Genomic DNA, 18,835 nt, shown 5'->3' on the forward strand with positions numbered 1-18,835 from the left:
TTCTAAATATTCACCAGGAAATGGATTAAAAATCAATAGAGTCTGCTTACCCATCTTGTGATTGACTGTCGACAAAAATATTTGTTATCTCCTACCCTTATGACTTGCTTGGTAGTTTTCCATTCATGGTTTTCACCGTGCCAAGAAGCAAACTTTTTTGTTTTTATTTATCTTGGGGCTGACGCTTCTTATGTCTTTCAGAATATCCGTGTCTATTTTAGTGTGACCACGATTCTATTCTAGTTTTGTTTCGATGTGTGATGTGAATGGCAAGAGTGTTGTATCTAATCTCCAAACTTCCCGATTCAGATAATATTAGTGTTCCATACTGTAATACTATCGTGTTAGGAAGAAAAAATATAACAAACAAGAGGAAATAAGTTTATCAACAGAATAAAAGAAGTTGTTCACAAATGAAGACAAAAGAAAATTAAAATTCTTGATCAAAATGTGGCGATAACAGGAACAAAGAATTAGTCAATATATTTTACATTTGATTGGTGTGTTTTGCAACGGTTTATGATGACTGCAAACAATTTGCGGAAAGTTGTGAGTTTGCGACAATTGACAACAGAGTTGAGGACTGTCTTAAGTTGGACACGGTGGAACGCAATCTAGCTTGATGGCGAAATGAATTGATTAATCAACTGCCGAACATATCCTAAGCAGATGATCAAGATGTGAACACTAGCATTTTTTTTTTTTTACACAGTGATCACCACTTATCAAGGCCCGGAAGCCACTCAGGGATAAGGGTTATTGCAAGTACATTACGTTAGTGTGGAGATTTGATGAAGTGTTTACTTAAGGGGGCGGTTCATTAGGAATTTGTTAACGTTGGACTTGAAGACATCCAAGTTGTAGTCCGGTGGGAAGCAGGCAGACGGAACAGAGTTCCACAGGCGTGCAGTTCTAAGAAAGAAGCTTTGTTCATGGAATCCGCGTTTTGATTTAGGCACAGATATAGAGTGGGGGAAATTTTTCACAGTGGATTCAGCTAGACGGGTGTTTTTCGTGAAAAATTGGCGAGGGGGGGACCAGAGATATAAATATGATATATAAATGATCGATAGTGTCATACACACCCAGAGTGCAACTGATATTTACATAATGTGTTGGAGTTTGTATTTTAGTTTTATATAGGTGTAAGCCACTGTTCACCCCTCGACAGCTGCCAATGAGCAGAGAAGATACAGAAGACGACCCCAGAAACAGCATTGGGGGGGGGGGGGGTCAGCGATTATTAGCACATAATCTTACAATACTACATAGCAGTAAGATTTTTGGAATTAGGCAATTGTAACGTGATGACCGCTATTGTATTTTCCAGGATTTGCCTACAAAACTTTGTAAAGTTCTTTAAACAACTATGAAGAGTTATACCAAGAAAAGCAGTGCCCTCCCCTTCTCTCTTTTTTATGCTCTTGTCAATCAAGACTAAATGGGAACATTTAAAATATTATTACTAGCAGGACCTGTGGAAATTCCATAGGGGACTTTTATGTGTAATATATTAATTTTGTAGATGTTCAGCGTAAATAGAGACGCTCTGATTTTATTGTAGCTCTTTTGTTAAAATTGCAAAAGTATTTTTCTAAGCTAGCAGGGACATTTGGCCTAGCCCAGTCATAAAGTACGCTTAAATATAATATTTTAATTCTTGGAGATTTCGTATATATTATTATAGTTAATGTTCTATCGATTTTTATATATTATAAAGTTGTGATTTAAAAAATCAAAATTATATCGATGTGACTTGGGTGTATCAGCTTGAATCGAAACCGAAACTTATGAAAAAAAAAATATATATATACAACTTGAGTTCCTTCAGCTATAATCGAAACAAAAACCAAACTTATGAAGAATTCTTAATAACTTTAATCTTTAAACAATCATGCATGACATGGGTTTTTATAATTATGTGTCATGCAGAATACTATGTTATTGTTACATTACATTACATGAAGAATACTATGTTATTGTTACATTACATTACATGAAGAATACTATGTTATTATTACATTACATGAAGAATACTATGTTATTGTTACATTACATGAAGAATACTATGTTATTATTACATTACATGAAGAATACTATGTTATTGTTACATTACATGAAGAATACTATGTTATTATTACATTACATGAAGAATACTATGTTATTATTACATTACATGAAGAATACTATGTTATTGTTACATTACATGAAGAATACTATGTTATTATTACATTACATGAAGAATACTATGTTATTGTTACATTACATGAAGAATACTATGTTATTGTTACATTACATGAAGAATACTATGTTATTATTACATTACATGAAGAATACTATGTTATTATTACATTACATGAAGAATACTATGTTATTATTACATTACATGAAGAATACTATGTTATTATTACATTACATGAAGAATACTATGTTATTGTTACATTACATGAAGAATACTATGTTATTGTTACATTACATGAAGAATACTATGTTATTGTTACATTACATGAAGAATACTATGTTATTGTTACATTACATGAAGAATACTATGTTATTGTTACATTACATGAAGAATACTATGTTATTGTTACATTACATGAAGAATACTATGTTATTGTTACATTACATGAAGAATACTATGTTATTGTTACATTACATGAAGAATACTATGTTATTGTTACATTACATGAAGAATACTATGTTATTGTTACATTACATGAAGAATACTATGTTATTGTTACATTACATGAAGAATACTATGTTATTGTTACATTACATGAAGAATACTATGTTATTGTTACATTACATGAAGAATACTATGTTATTGTTACATTACATGAAGAATACTATGTTATTGTTACATTACATGAAGAATACTATGTTATTGTTACATTACATGAAGAATACTATGTTATTGTTACATTACATGAAGAATACTATGTTATTGTTACATTACATGAAGAATACTATGTTATTGTTACATTACATGAAGAATACTATGTTATTGTTACATTACATGAAGAATACTATGTTATTGTTACATTACATGAAGAATACTATGTTATTGTTACATTACATGAAGAATACTATGTTATTGTTACATTACATGAAGAATACTATGTTATTGTTACATTACATGAAGAATACTATGTTATTGTTACATTACATGAAGAATACTATGTTATTGTTACATTACATGAAGAATACTATGTTATTGTTACATTACATGAAGAATACTATGTTATTGTTACATTACATGAAGAATACTATGTTATTGTTACATTACATGAAGAATACTATGTTATTGTTACATTACATGAAGAATACTATGTTATTGTTACACAAAACATAAAATCAATACTTCAATCGGTGATTTCCCCGATTCATCTTCATCTGCAGGTTTGTTTGCAAATGAAGACTCTAATCAAACATTTGATGTGGTTTACTTTTATTGCTGGTATATGTCGGCATTATCTTGCTCTCGCACTTTTTTATGTATCATTCTTGTATGTACGTCTTTTGCAAAAAGTAATGGGATTTTGCTGAAGGTTGGTTTGATCTAATAATTATTGCTGCCATTATAATTAATTTTCATTAACGATAAGATTTATGAGGATGTTTCATTTATTCCAAGCCTGCATTTTTAGTTATACACTGTGGAAATTGGTTTATGGACAAACAGCACACAAGACAAGTTTTTTAATTTCCAACAAACTATGAACTTAGATATCATTGTTCCTATTTACTTGCCTCCCCACGAGGGAAAAGTTAGACACAAGGTCGGTCTTAGATGTGAGGAAAATTCAGCTCCCTAAAAAAGTGCACTCTGGATAGGAACAAAAATAAAAATTGCCTTAGTTTAGAAGGATTTCCATTGCATTGATCACAGAAAAGGTGAAATGTAATATCAGAACAGATACTACACTTAAGTCCCAGCCAGTTAGCAAAGATTCATGTGTGTACATCAAAAGTTTATGTTGGAACTAGCATACAACAGTAATATATAAATATATATATATATAATATATATATATAGATATTTCAATAATATTCTGCTCCTCATGTTTACATTTCTTTAATTGTTAACATCGACATAATATGCACACAAAAAAATACAAACCAAAAGGAGAAACGCTCCACAAATAGACAAAATAAAAAAAAAACAAAATAAAAAAATAAAAAGCTATAATGAAAATAAACTTTTGGTTTGAAAATACCTCAATAAATGTTCTTTATAAGAAGAGATATGGCAATTGTGAAGTGGATATATAGCAACGTTGCCCAAAATGAAAATACTTAAAATCACTTCTGCACAGAGAGCTCGATGCATACACTTGCCTGGATTAATAAAAACATTTTAAGTCAATAAGAATATTTTCTATGAATTTATTGAATTTACTATTTTGATCCACCCGAATGCATAAAAAGCCAAATGTTTACTTCATTTGGTCATATGTTGAGAACATCACCAACATGACCTCCCACAGCATCAAAGCCAGGCTGATCGCCAAGTATTCGCCAAGCTCCTGCCAGCACGTGTGGAAAAAGGCATGCTCCCAGTTCCAGGCTCGTATTGAGGCGGTGATTGAGGTTGAAAGCGGCTACATTGAATACATGTGAACTCTAATACATAAGAAGTTACCTGAATTGATTTTTTTCAGTAAAAGTTTTAAAATAAAGTTGTAGTGTTGTTTTCTTAGGGCGACATTTTTATCGTTTCACGCTGTATTTTGTTTGTGTTTATTATATAACATTTCTCCCCCACCCCTGACAGTTGAGTACTACATAAAACTGTTTCCTTTAAAAAAAAAGTCTCCCTAAAATCGGTTCCTCTCCCAAGATCGATCCCTAAAATTGATCCCTCCAAAATATCTTTCTGGTTTGGTAACGTGTTCAAACCCAGTTGAATCTCTAGATCACTTGTTTCGGTGTTTTTTATTTTTGTTTTTTTGTTTTTTATTTTTGTTTTTTTGTTTTTTATTTATTTTTTTTTGTTTTTTATTTTTTTATTTTGTTTTTTATTTTGTCTATTTGTGGAGCGTTTCTCCTTTTGGTTTGTATTTTTTTGTGTGCATATCATGTCGATGTTAACAATTAAAGAAATGTAAACATGAGGAGCAGAGTATTATTGAAAGAAATATATATTACTGTTGTATGCTAGTTCCAACATAGTTTTAAAGCTTGCAATGTTAAAAATGTGGTGTTGGTTAACTCACACTTTGCCTCCTATAAGGCTTGTTTACAACTACCTAGGACATTTGGTTAGCTATGTGGTTTGTTTTATCTAAGTTTGGTGTCACCTAGGCTTGTTCTGATAAATCACAAGGCAAATCTTCTGATCATTTCACTTTAGATTATTTTATAGTTATGACTTTGTCATGTGACCTGGCTTTTCAGACGTATTTGCAGACAATAACTATATATAACTCTGTTTCTACTTTTATGTAAGCATAGCATTGGAGGGGGGAAGCAAATGGTGAAGTAAAACGAGTATACTAGAAAAGGCAGTGCCCCCTATCCCTCTTCTTAGCGCTCTTGTCAATCAAGATTGAATGGGAACATTTAAAATATTACTAGCGAGACCTGTGGAAATTCCACAGGGGACTCATTTATATGTAATATATTGATGTTAGCACTCTCTAGATGTTCATCGTAAATTGTAGCTCTTTTGTTAAAACTGCAAAGTATTTATCTAAGCTAGCAAGGACGCTTGGTGTAGCCCGGCTGTAAAGTACGCTTAAATATGATATTTTAAATCTTGCAAATTTCGTATATATTATAGAGTCAATGTTCTATCGATTTTTATATATTATAAAGTTGTGATTTCAAAAATAAAAAAAATATATCCATATGACTTGGGTCCATCAGCTTGAATCGAAACTGAACCTTATATATATATATATATATATATATATATATATATATATATATATATATATATATATATATATAAACTTGAGTTCCTTCAGCTATAATAAAAACAAAACTTATGAAGAATTTTTGATAAAATTATTTATTAAAAAAAATAGATTACTTGTGTCATCAGCTACAATCGAAACTAAAACTTATGAAGAATTCTTGGTAAAATTATTTATTACAAGAACTGGAAATCCATAGCACAATCACTTTATGTAAGCATGACAATCACTTGGATGTAAGCATGACACAAAATAAATAACACACACGCTATCATATCACTATATAGCTTATTAAAATATGTGATCTTAATATGAAAATTGAACAATGAGGGGAGAAATAGTATGAGGGCATGCTATCACAGAATCGGTAACATTTCTTGGTGAAAAGAACGATAGTACAGAATAGAAAATTTTATAAATCCGAAAAAGAAATGAATCATAGGCGTTAAATTATTTACAAACTTGAAAGTGGAAATGTTAAGCATGACAGCATTTTGTTTTCCTTTTGTGAGTAAGAATCAAATAAAGCTTCTCTTACTAAAGGAAATACAGGTTGAATATGAAATTGATTGGAGTTTCTTTTTCTTTGTAGAGAATAGACTGATAATTTTGGTAATAGACTGCCTATTCAAAATGAAATATTGATTTTGTCAGAGAGAATATATTTATGACAAACTCCAAGAATCTAACTGACTCTTCTTTTTTTCCACATTAAAAGACGACCCTGGTGTCTAACTCTACCGTCGTTGGGAGGCATTGTAAATAGAAACTCCAAAAATCTAACTGACTTATACAGAGTGAGGCAGAAAATTATGTATATATTTTTGTTTCATATAAAACACCTATTTTTTCCCCACCCTTTCGTTTTTAATTCTCTAGTAGGCCGCCCAGCATTACCCGGTCGTAAAATACGCTTAAATATGATATTTTAATTAATGCAGATTTCATATTTATTATATTATATTGGACCCAATATATAATAATGATTTAAAAGGTTAAAAAAAAAAATGACTTGTGTGCCACCACCGAGAATCGAAACCAAAATGTTTAGCTTACAATTTTTTCCTTTGACGTTAATGCCTGAGCTATGAAGACATGTTTACTGCAAGGCTAAAAGTTAAAACATGAACCATAGATATTACGTTATGCATGCATATTCGTAATGCTGTCATTCGACCTTCACTTGGCCAATTTCCATTTTTTTAATTTTCACACTTTTGCACTGATTTCCCCTGGCTAAAACCTTAATATAAAGTTTTGCATTGGTCTGAATGCTCTATATACGAAGTTTCATGTCTATAGATCAAAAACTGACAGGAGTTAGGTAGGCAAAAAATTTTAAACAAATATATACGCATATATATATATAATATATGGGGACGTAAATGGAAGTTAACATTTAATGCTAGTAAAACTAAGCTGTTCTCCTTTAACAATTACAAAATTACAACCAATTCCAACCATTGATATCCATGACTAATAACTTCCTACCTGAGAATTCTTTCTTCAAACTCATCAGCTTGACATTCACAGGAAATATGAACTAACTCGAACCAATACATTGAGGACCTTACGATGGCTGCTGCAAGGAAGATGGGCTCCCTCTATCATGCTAGAAAACTACTCACACTTGAGAGTATCCTTACCTCTACAAGGCCACCATTCGCCCATGTATGGAGTATTGTTGCCACATCTGGGCTGGTGCATCTTCCACTTGTTTTTCCCTCTTGTGTAGGGTCCAAAAAGGGTCTCTAATCTAATAGGTCCCACTTTGTCGACTAGGCTCCAACTCCTGTCCCATCGTCACAATGTTGTGTCACTGTGCCTTTTTTACAAGTATTTTAGTAAAATGTGCTCTGATGAACTCATTGCACTTGTGCTCCTTCAATGTACATATCCCCGACAAACTCACTTGGCAACAAAATCATACCCCTTCATTATTGAGGTCCCTTAATGTCAGCAAGTTTTCTACTCTAATAACTTCTTCCCTAGAATTCCTGCTACCTGCTTCTCAAACTATACTGATATGCACAAGTTCAAATGTAACGTAAATCAGCATCTTAATCTTTCTTAGGCATGGTAGCAATTAGTAGACCTTTACGTCCAAGTGATAATGTCTTGTTAAAGGGGGTTAAGGTGAGTAAAAAAAAAAAAACAGAAAAAATAAAAAAAAAAACAGAAAAAATAATTGTTCCATGACAGAATTGTGGAAAAAAGCTGAAATGTAGTGATTTTTAACATGTTTCAGTTTTTTTAATAATGGATAAAAAAATACCAACGAAACATTTAATTCTTGCAAAGGAATGATTATTTTATCCCTCAGGTCGCTTATATTTGCAAGAATTAATAACTAATTTAAATTCTATGACTGAACTATCAAGTGCGAGTAAACAAGACAATTTGATTGTTGCAACAAAATTTCAGACCACAAAACCAAACGCCTGACAAGAATAAATGTTGATGTTTCAATGAATATTTTATCACTGCTGTCCTTTTTCATTTATTCAAACATTTCAAGATTTGTTTGTCCTTCATTTTTTACATTTTCATTTGTAACCAAGAATGACACCATATGTCAAAAAGTTAATGGTTTTGATTATTATTTTTATCCATTCCATTTATTTCTTAACAATTTTGGTACCGCTCTATTAGATTCTTTTCCTTTTTTCGTCCTCCCATTTTTTCTTTAGTTGTTTTCTTTTTTTCATTCTTGTTTTTGCTCTTTCTTTTTCTTTTTCTTTATATTTTTAACATTGATAACTATTTAAGTCTTTAGCTTGCATTGTGTTGATCTTTCTTTTTCTAAACTTGTTTGAATGTCTCGTTGAGATTTGAAATGTCTGTGACCAGAAATATGTAAGATTTTGCAATCATTTTGTTACAAGAAAGTTTACGTGTATTTCTGTTTTGAAGTTTGAAGGCTAGTTACTTTCATCTGCTGTCAATTAAAATGTTTGCATTATCTCCTAATTCTGTTCTAGTGTTGGAAGTGTCGTAGGTTCTGAGGTGGGCAACACTAGGCAATGTTGCACCACTGATCTCAAAAGGGTTGATATCAAGCTACATGCAGTCATATTGCTTTTTACACAATCCATCAAACAAGGCCTTTTTCTGTCTCCCTAGTGGATATTAGCAGGCCGCCGGCATTCGTCAGTCGTAAAATATGCTTAAATATGATATTTTAATTTATACAGATTTCGTTTTTCATTATTATTATAGAGCTAATTCTCTATTGATTAATATATTGTACCCAATATATAGCAGTGATTTCTTCTGAGTTAAGCCCACAAGCATATCAAAAGTTTACAAGTTAACCGACTTAAATGTATATTTGTGCATGTATAGAAGATACATGTTTAGTTAACTTATGCCTTCAAAGTTCCAATTTTTAAATTTTGACCCCTTGGCAGTTATTTTTACCGGCTTAAAACAAAATCAAATTTGTTCCACTGGTTTGAATCCTCTACATATCGGGTTTAAAATCTGTAAACCAAAAAATTGACAAAGTAGTTTGAACAAATTGAAATATTTATCTATAAAATATTAAAATAAAAAATAATTCTTAACACATGGATTTTCACAAATAGGTACTTTTCATCAGAGGATAAAAACTAGCAGAGAATTTATTGCTGGTTAGCATAAGTTTGAAGATATCTATATATCTATAAAAGTGAAATTTTCTGTCTGTGTGTGTCTGTGTACATTTCCCTACCAAACTACCGTCAATTTGATTCAAGATTTGACATAGAGGGTATTGAGATTTGGGAAAATCTTTTTAATTGGTTCCCTTTGAAAAACTCTATCAAATTCCTCCACCAATTTTGGGTCTAAACACTTGAAATTTTAGATGTAGGTTACTTGGACATGGATTAAACTTTTTAATTTGATTTGAGCCCAAAACAAATGTTAAGCGGTCAAAAGTTGGTCAAAGTTAAAAAAAAAAAAAAAAAAAATGTGAACTCTGCTATCTCTACCAAATTACTCAGCCAATTTTTGGTCTGAACATTTGAAATTTTACATAAAGTGTATCCAGGCATACGGCAAGCTTTTTAATTTGTTTTTAGCCGAAAATTTGGCTGCCAAGGGGTCAAAGTTAAAAAAATTTGACCTTTGCAGTGTCCAGCAAACTATTTAGCAAATTTTGGATCTAAACATTTGAAATTTTACATAAAGAGTATTCAGGCATGCAGCAAGCTTTTTAATCAGTTTTTGGGCGAAAATTTAGTTGCCAAGAAGTCAAAGTTGAAACAGTTGACCTTTGCAGATTCTACAAAACTCCTCCGGCTTAAACACTCGAAATTTTAGATGTAGCTTACCTGGACATGAGTCAAACTTTTTAATATATATATATATATATATGCACATAAAGTTATGAACAGTACATAGGGCCCAAGCAAAGCCGGGCTGAACTGCTAGTATAAAAACATTTTTGTGAATTAAAAAGCATCTTTGGTGGAAGTAAAGGATCAAACAATGAAAGATGAAATTATACTTTGTAAGTTGCAGAAAGAAGAATATGTCATCCGTGTTGTGAATGAAGTTCAAAAATATCGGTTAAAAAAAAAAAAAATTGCGTAATCCAAAAAATATAATAAAATATCCAATATCTAAAAAGTTTGTAGAGAATCAATTAATATTGTTCATTAACGTAAAGGTTATTAAAACACTGTTCAACATTGTCTTTTGTAAATACTCAATAAATACAATTGTGTGCTGCTTGCATTGTTAGTTCTACAGATGGGATAGATAAATACTGTCTTTGTGATCACAAGTAAAATAAGCCTGTCTTATGAACCATTCATCAATTGCTGGTGAAACATTCCCAAAGTTTGTGCGCATTCATTGCATCCAGAAATTCCAATCCAGAGCAGTCATTGTCCTTCTCCAGAAGAATCTTCTTCATAGTGAAGCCTTCCAACCCATTACTTGATCTCTAGGAATATGTGAACCGGAAAGTAATCCTAAGTTTTTAAGGTATCAATCGAATCCGTGCTCCTCTAAAAGTTTGCCTCTTGGACTTTAAATGTTGTTTGATCTAAGAAACTAAAATGCTATAATAGATCGTAGCAAGACCATGGAACAAACAAAATACTGTATGATTGCCTTCCATGGATATTTATAACATTAATTAATAATAAATCTAATACTTTTTTTTTTTTTTTTTTTTTTTTTACTGTGATAAGCCCATTTGAAGGCTGGGGGAAATGTGGAGTTGCCTTTAAGTTATCATTGCATACAGATCCACTTTGGCCCAAAGTAGTAATACTTGTTAGGGCATCTACCAGATCAGGCTGTCTGAAGATACTGGCTTTTTGACAAACAAGGCCGATAGCCGTTAGTCGCATGCTCTCGTGTAATGAATGAATGTGTGAATGTAGGATTGACATGAAATTCTTAAATATAAACTAAAATGACCGAAAAATGAGCTGAAATGACTTAAATAAATAAAAAGTAAATGACTTAGAATGACTTTAATGAACTTAAGGATGAATTGAATGACCTTAAGAATGACTTGAATGCTTAAAAAATAACTGGAATCCTTCAAAAACAACTAGAATGATCTGGAGAATGACTTGAATGGCTTTGAGACTGACTGGTTGTAAAGTGGGTGATCATTTTGCATTAAATTAATACACAAAAGTGATCCCCCACTTTATATCACAAAGTTACAAACATAAGTACAGCATGTAGTAAGAACAGATACTACACTTTGATCTTAGCCAAAAGGCCAAGGAAAGGGTATTTATTTGCTCCCCCACCGAGCAAATTAGGCACAAGGCCGATTTTTAATGTGAGAAGTGAAGGGGAAATGGGGACCAACTCCTCGGGGAGTAGAGGAGCTGGATAGTGACAATTGGTATGAAGGCTTTCCTCTACATTGACCAAGGTCTTATATGTGGGGCTGCCCCCACATATGGTCTTTGCTTGCAGTATCTGCCAGAACAGATACTAGACTTTGTTCTTGGCCTTGTGGCCAAGAAAAGCTGTATTTATTTGCTCCCCCACCGAGCAAATTAGGCACAAGGCCAATTTTTAATTTGAGGAGTGAAGGGGAAATAGGGACCAACTCCCTGGGGAATAAGGGAGCTGGATAGTGACAATTGGTATGAAGGGTTGCCCCTACATTTATGACACTATTTGGTGTCATGAATGCATGCAGCAAGGTGCATATTGCAGTGAGGGGGTGGGTGTTTGACCAGACGGGATAGAGGAAGAGAGGGCAGAAGAGGGGGTGTTAATGTCTGGTTGGGGCGCGGGTGTCCTTTACAAAGTAAACGACAAAACAGGTAGGGGATGAGATGTGACCCGATGAGAATTCGCACGGCTGAATTCTAATGATGATGGTTTGATGTTGTTTAAACAGAAATGTTTATGGGATTTTGTCAGAAAGAAAAAAAACAAATCATAATTATTTTATCTCATTACTGTTATATATCTGTTAACAACAGAAAGGTTGTTTTTAAAATCTCTGGAGCGAGATGAAGACACCCAGATATCTTAGCTGACAGCTTGGGGTGGGGGTCGGGGGGTGAGGGTCGCTGCCAAGCATTGTTCGACTTGGAGTGACTAATCACCCCTAATTTGATAATAAGTAGAAATACCTCAGTGCAAATTGGGGTTGCGGTTTGCTAGAGATAAGCTCTAAGGGGAAGAAAGAAAGGTGTTTGTAACCACTCTCTGAAGGAGAGGTGGGAAAAAGGGGTTGGATTTAGAAAAAGGAATTCTAAATGGAGAAGAGTCGTAGCCAGCAAACCGAACGGCTGGGCTAGTCAAGCGCTCCCAATTTGGGAGCCCTTCAGGGCCTGATGTTATGATGGGAACTAGCCTGTGTTAATGGGAACTCTGTGACTTTACTGGTCTGGTCTTACATCGTTCACTGCTATAGTCAGTCACCTCAGATTAGACAGTAGTTGTTATGAAGTAATGGAAACAATAAATAGTTTGTTACTGTTATAACCCGGAGTTGTGTTTGTTGTGCTGAGGACTCTTGACTTTGCAGGAAGCTGCAAGGACCAGCAGAGTGATTGATGTACCCGGAGACTACCTACACATGGAAAGAAAGACGATTCGATCGAGAAGCAAAGCGCCCCTCCATGAAAACACAGTGGGTAAGGACAATCAACACGCCAACTTGTAACGAGACAAGGTACGATCAAAGAACACCTGCCACATCGGGTGGAATCTGACGAGGTTAAGGACGCCCGGTACCCGGTGTGGTTGGTGCCACATCGGTAACGTTATAAATGGTGAGGTATCGGTCGTCGTTATACATTGACCAAGGTCTTATATGTGAGGTTGGTATTTATTTGCTCCCCCACCGAGCAAATTAGGCACAAGGCCGATTTTTAACGTGAGGAGTGAAGGGGAAATGGGGACCAACTCCCCGGGGAGTAGGGGAGCTGGATAGTGACAATTGGTATGAAGGGTTGCCCCTACATTGACCAAGGTCTTATATGTGGGGTTTCCCCCACATATGGTCTTTGCTTGTAGTATCTGCCGGAACAGATGCTACACTTTGATCTTGGCCGTTTGGCTAAGAACAGCATCTATTAACAGACCTTTGATCTTAACCATAAAGGCCAAGCACAAAAGTGTTACGGACAGACTGACGGACCAATGGACCGGCTTATAGAGTCGCTTGCACACGACTAAAAATGCACCAAACATTACAGGCGACTGGAGACTGCCTGTGAATTTAATATTCCCTTAACACTTCCTCCTTTGGAGGAAGCTGGTTCAATCCTCTAAGGGTGAATTTTGTGCAACAACTTTTTTCATTACAATTCTGTAGTTCTCAGTAACAACAAAAATTGTTAGCTTATCTTTATCAATACCTTATAAAAAAAAAAATTATCATGACTGGAAAAATTTATATTTTGAGGTTGAGCTTTTCACATTTCCTTATGAAAGTAAATCCAAATGTGTGAAATTTGGCGATCTGATAAGCCACAATAATATTCCAACATTTTTGGCCACAACTATTTCTAATATGTAGAAAAACATGTTAAAAGCAATATGTCTTAGTAATATATTTAACCACATATAATGGCTTTATCTAAGTGAGTCTCTTTCTGTTTTACTTGACATTCATCCCTGCAGCCAATTTTATACATGACACAATCAAATTTCTTTCTCATTATCATCTTGTTTTTCTTTTCCAGGCAATAGCAATCATTCATAGACAGTCTCATCACAAAAAAATGATTACTCAATGTTTGTAAATATCTGCCAGATTTAATTTCATGATGAAAAATTGGCATAAAATTTAATGAAATGAAAATATTCCATTCAGTTTTATTTTTGTTTTCTTTCAAGAGTTTTTTTTTTGTTTTTGTCTTTTTCTATTGATTACTGTTGATCAGTTTTGTCTCTCATCTTTTGACTTGCTGTGTCCTCACCTTTCTTGCATGGTTTCAGTTTGTCCCTGAGGTCTGAAATCTCTGTGACCGGAAATATTTTAGATTTTTTGATAACTTCAAGCTTTCTTTCTCGTGTTGCAATTTTTAATTCTTTTGTCCAATACTCATAAACATAACTTGATAAAAAAAATGTATCATTATGATTTTTTACTTTTTTTATCTTTCTTCAAAGTTCCTTGAATAGCTTACCAAGATTTAGATTAAAATTAATTTAATCCTACAAATGTTGCATGGATTTTAAAATGGTGCCATTTTGTTCTGCAATTTGTTTCTAGTTGCTGACCATTGCTTCCTCTTTATTGATTGTCCAGTATTTGACTGGTCAATAACAGCGAGAAACCATTTTTTTCTACTGAATTTCCTACTCTGGCTTGTGGTTGAATTCCAACAACTTGCGATAAGAATATACCATTCAATACTGATCGCGTCTACGCACACACGCAGAAGTGAGTTTCTGTGCATTTGTCCGTAAAATTTAGTTTGAATAATTTCCTATATATTGGCATTCGCAGCGGTACATCAAAAGGACACCAATGTCTCTGAGGTCTAGAAATAGAACACGGATACATTTCTCTCGATTTTTCCTCTGGTTAAATTTAAACGTTGTTGATGTGTTCACACAGCTCTGACGCTTTGTCCATTGATTGGTCTGCTTGTCAGTTTTAGCAAGCATTTTTCTCATTACTGTTGAATGCAGATTGAATGGATGTATCTTATTTTAGACACGTCCAACCAGTTTTCTTTAAGGTTCTGTCTGTTAGTCATGATTCAGTTAAAAAAGGCATTTTTATTGGCGAACATACTCAACCAATAATGAACTTACTATGAAAACTTGACTATAGATTATTATTATTATTATTATTATTATTATTATTATTATTATTATTATTATTATTATTTAAATTTAAATTCCACTTTCTTTACAAACTTTGCATCCCTGTGATATTTCAAGTATGTTCTGGGCATTAGTTGTATTTTCAAATCAAATATTCGATTACAAAATCTAATCACGTGATAAGATGTGATGGGTCACAATGGTCAATCGATTTCCAGCCCAAAAATGTAAAAACTCGACTAATCATTTTCACCCCTTCCCTTAAAACGTGTAAACAACAAACATGAGTATGCTTATTATGAAAGGTTTTGTTGTGTATTATTATTATTTTATTATCTATATGTTAATAGGATAGTGTGTGTGTGTGTGTGTGTGTGTGTGTTATTTATTTTGTGTGTCACGCTTACATCTGAGTGAATGTCGTTTAATTGTTATGGATTTCATTTCTTGTAATTTTACCAAGAATTCAAGTTTTGGTTTCGATTATAGCTGAAGGAACTCAAGTTATATATATGCATATATTTTTTCATAAGTTTTGGTTTCAGTTTCAATTCAAGCTGCTGCATTCAACTCATATTCATATAGTTTTTATTTTTGAAATCTCAACTTTATAACATATAAAAATCGATAGAACATTAACTCTATAATAATATATATGAAATTTACAAGAATTAAAATATCATATTTAAGCATACTTTACAGCCGGGCTATGCTGGGTGTCTTTGCTAGCATAGATAAATACTTTTGCAGTTTTAACAAAATAGCTACAACAATATCTACAGAATGCTAACATCAATATATTACATATGAGTCCCCTGTGGAATTTCCACAGGCCCTGCTAGTTATTATTATTATTATTATTATTATTAAGAGTAGTAGTACTTTATCTTCACTCTATTGTCTGCTGGAACGGCGAAATCTATGATCTAGCAGGATTTTTTCTTGTCAACTATTATGTCTTAATAATTGAGAGGACATCTCCAATTATTCCATAACTGGTTATCTTGTGAAGTAGATCATTATGCCATACTCTATCAAAAGCCTTTGATATGTCAAGAGCTATTGCTCTTGAAACAATCATCGAGAGATTCATAAACCCTGTGTGATATTATAGTTAGCACATCAGATCGTCCATGTACATTAGGTGGTTCATTTTTTAAATCTGTATTAATGAACTTTTATCGGGTTTGGCACTTTCTTAGTATATTCTTAAGGAGCATCATGACTATGAGATGATCAGAAGTAGTGATAGGTAATCAACTTTGAAGATAACTCTTGAAGATAACTCTTTGTATTTTAATCTGTTATGTATTGTCCATCAGCTGTCAGTTCGTCTCCATGTTCTTATTACATTTTCAATCAAATTGTTATTATTTGACATCTCAAACTCAAGAGGGGAAAATTGTTTTATTTTTTAGGGCTGAAAGTCAAAAGTTATTGCTGAGATCAAAAGGTTGCAATCATATGAACGATAAAGATAGACATTTTACTTCCTATGTGAAATGGCACACAACCTTCACCAAACCTAATGTCTCTGCTCATATGTCTTCTCAAGGTACGACCTTTTTTTTGTTTTTGTATTTCTTTCTTATGACAGAAGTGAAAGAGAGAATGTTTTTGTTTGGTTCACGAACATGAAACAACTTTACTTGACTTTTGCTAATATTACTTAAAAAAAAAAAAAAAATTTTTTGACGTTTCACCCCAAAGAAGTCACCATTAGTCGCAAAGCGCTACTATTATGGACCAGATTTGCAAGGATACTATCTACGGAGTTGAACAGCAACATGTCTGTTCACATTACACTTGAATATCTGCATGTCAGGAAAGCAGGAGTCCGAAAGGAAATACCAAAGTGCAGCAGAGGGAAAAAGCTATTCGAGTAGAAGGTTTTACAGCATCTAGGGATCTCTATATTGTAGAGATGAGATTTTGCTGCTTGTTGGGTTTGTCTAAAGCCTGAAATACTTTTGCACTATTCAATCAAAATGGTTACAAAATCGAGTTTTGTAATCATAAAGTGTCATCATAATAAACAAATGTCAATTTTTTAATCGGTCATTTTATTCTATTGTGTCGCGATGATAAACATGTACAAGTCATTGTTTTATTACCAAAATTATTTATGTTTACTAATCTGGCACTTGTTTTAAAATTTACTTTCAAATATTGAACAGTAAATAACAGATGAGGCTTGATCACAATTTTATGATTTTATCAAAGAAGGTAAAGGTAACAACATGTCTTCTACATTTCTTATTAGTTCAACAAATAGAATAATGGAAGGGATTAACAGTAAAAAGAAGTCTGTTATAAATGCACATCGGCTACACAATACTAGCTAGGATATTTTGCATGATAAGGTAAAAAATAAGTTTTTCCAAATTTTTTATGTTATATCTGTATTTTTGCTTTTCTTATGAACTTTATAATACTAAAACTCTAATTATCTTGCTTATTTGCAGATTGAATGTTTTAGTAGCAAAGTGGAAAAGTTAAGCGGTGACCATAGTAACAATAAAAAAAGGAGTAAGTAAATAAATTATATAAATTAGGTGGCAACCTGTACATGGTCATCTTTTTGGTTAGTCACTATGGCAACAAGAGTTTTAATATGATGTAAATATAGTTTATTCAACAGCATTTGAGAAGGATGACATGCAACGTATTTTTTGTAAAAATATTTTTGTAAACTGACTTCCTTGCAGCTTATTTGTGAAAGCTTCCTAATTGTCATAAGTTGAAATCATATGGTCATTTTAATCTCTTTTGAAAACGTGCACCGGCACTAACAATATCCCAAGCAAATCACGAATTGTTTGTTTGTAGTCTAAAATGCTACCAAAGGCAAAATAATTTGCTCTTTTGTAATTAAGAACGTAAAAAATTAGTACAAACTTGTAGAGTTCTGTGTAGAGAAAATGAAGTCTGTAGAGTTCTGTGTAGAGAAAATGAAGAAAAAAAATGGCTGCCTTTTCTCTTTATATGCTTGTATTATTGTCACATAATATGCAAATACACGACCATCTACGGCAACACATCAAAGGCTGTAAATGACAAAGTTCTCTCTGATTCTCTCTCCTCTGATCTCGAGTGCATGGTTCAGTGGGGGAAGAGGTGGCTGGTTACCTTTAATGCATCCAAAACCAAACTCCTATCCTTACATCATCAACGCTCTGATCCCCAGCTGGCATCAATTGTGATGAATGGCTCTCGTCTGGGTGAGGCCCCGTGTTTTGACAAGCTTCTGGGTTTGACCTTTACTCCTGATCTGAAATGGAACACGTGCATCAAGTCTGTTGCCATGGTCGCTGGAAAGATGGTGGGATCCTTCTACCACTCCAGAAGATATCTCACTACTGATGCAATTCTCTATCTATATAAAAGCCAAGTACATCCAAGGATGGAATACTGTTGCCATATCTGGGCAGGAGTTGCTAAAAACAGCCTATCCTGCCTTGACAGAGTACAAAATAGACTTCGTGGCTTAGTGGGGGATGCCCTTTTCTCTACCCTGCAACCTCTCTCTCACAGAAGAGACGTTGCGAGCCTATCCTTGTTTTATCGTTATTTCCATGGCAGGTGCTCATCTGAACTCCAATCTCTGGTCCCCCCCCCTCGCCAATCTTTCACGAAAAACACCCGTCTAGCTGAATCCACTG

At 33.4% G+C, this 18,835-nt stretch overlaps 1 protein-coding gene and 1 pseudogene across 2 annotated transcripts in view; one reads left to right on the forward strand and one right to left on the reverse strand.

The window, feature by feature from the left end:
* LOC145295823 (uncharacterized) overlaps window positions 1–18,835 on the forward strand; it is a 174,386-nt gene that overhangs the window by 71,667 nt on the left and 83,884 nt on the right. The window contains exon 2 of one of the 2 annotated variants that reach the window (XM_080141510.1): window positions 16,592–16,728. The exons of the other annotated variant lie outside the window; for it this stretch is intronic. The gene's annotated coding sequence lies outside the window, so the exon portion shown is untranslated. The remainder of the gene's footprint in view (window positions 1–16,591; window positions 16,729–18,835) is intronic. 2 annotated transcript variants of the gene reach the window in all.
* LOC145296414 (U2 spliceosomal RNA) lies at window positions 11,522–11,659 on the reverse strand (annotated as a pseudogene).

This window comes from Euprymna scolopes, chromosome 16 (genome assembly GCF_053919585.1).
Source record: "Euprymna scolopes isolate OS-2025 chromosome 16, ASM5391958v1, whole genome shotgun sequence".
Taxonomy (NCBI): Eukaryota; Metazoa; Mollusca; class Cephalopoda; order Sepiida; family Sepiolidae; genus Euprymna; species Euprymna scolopes.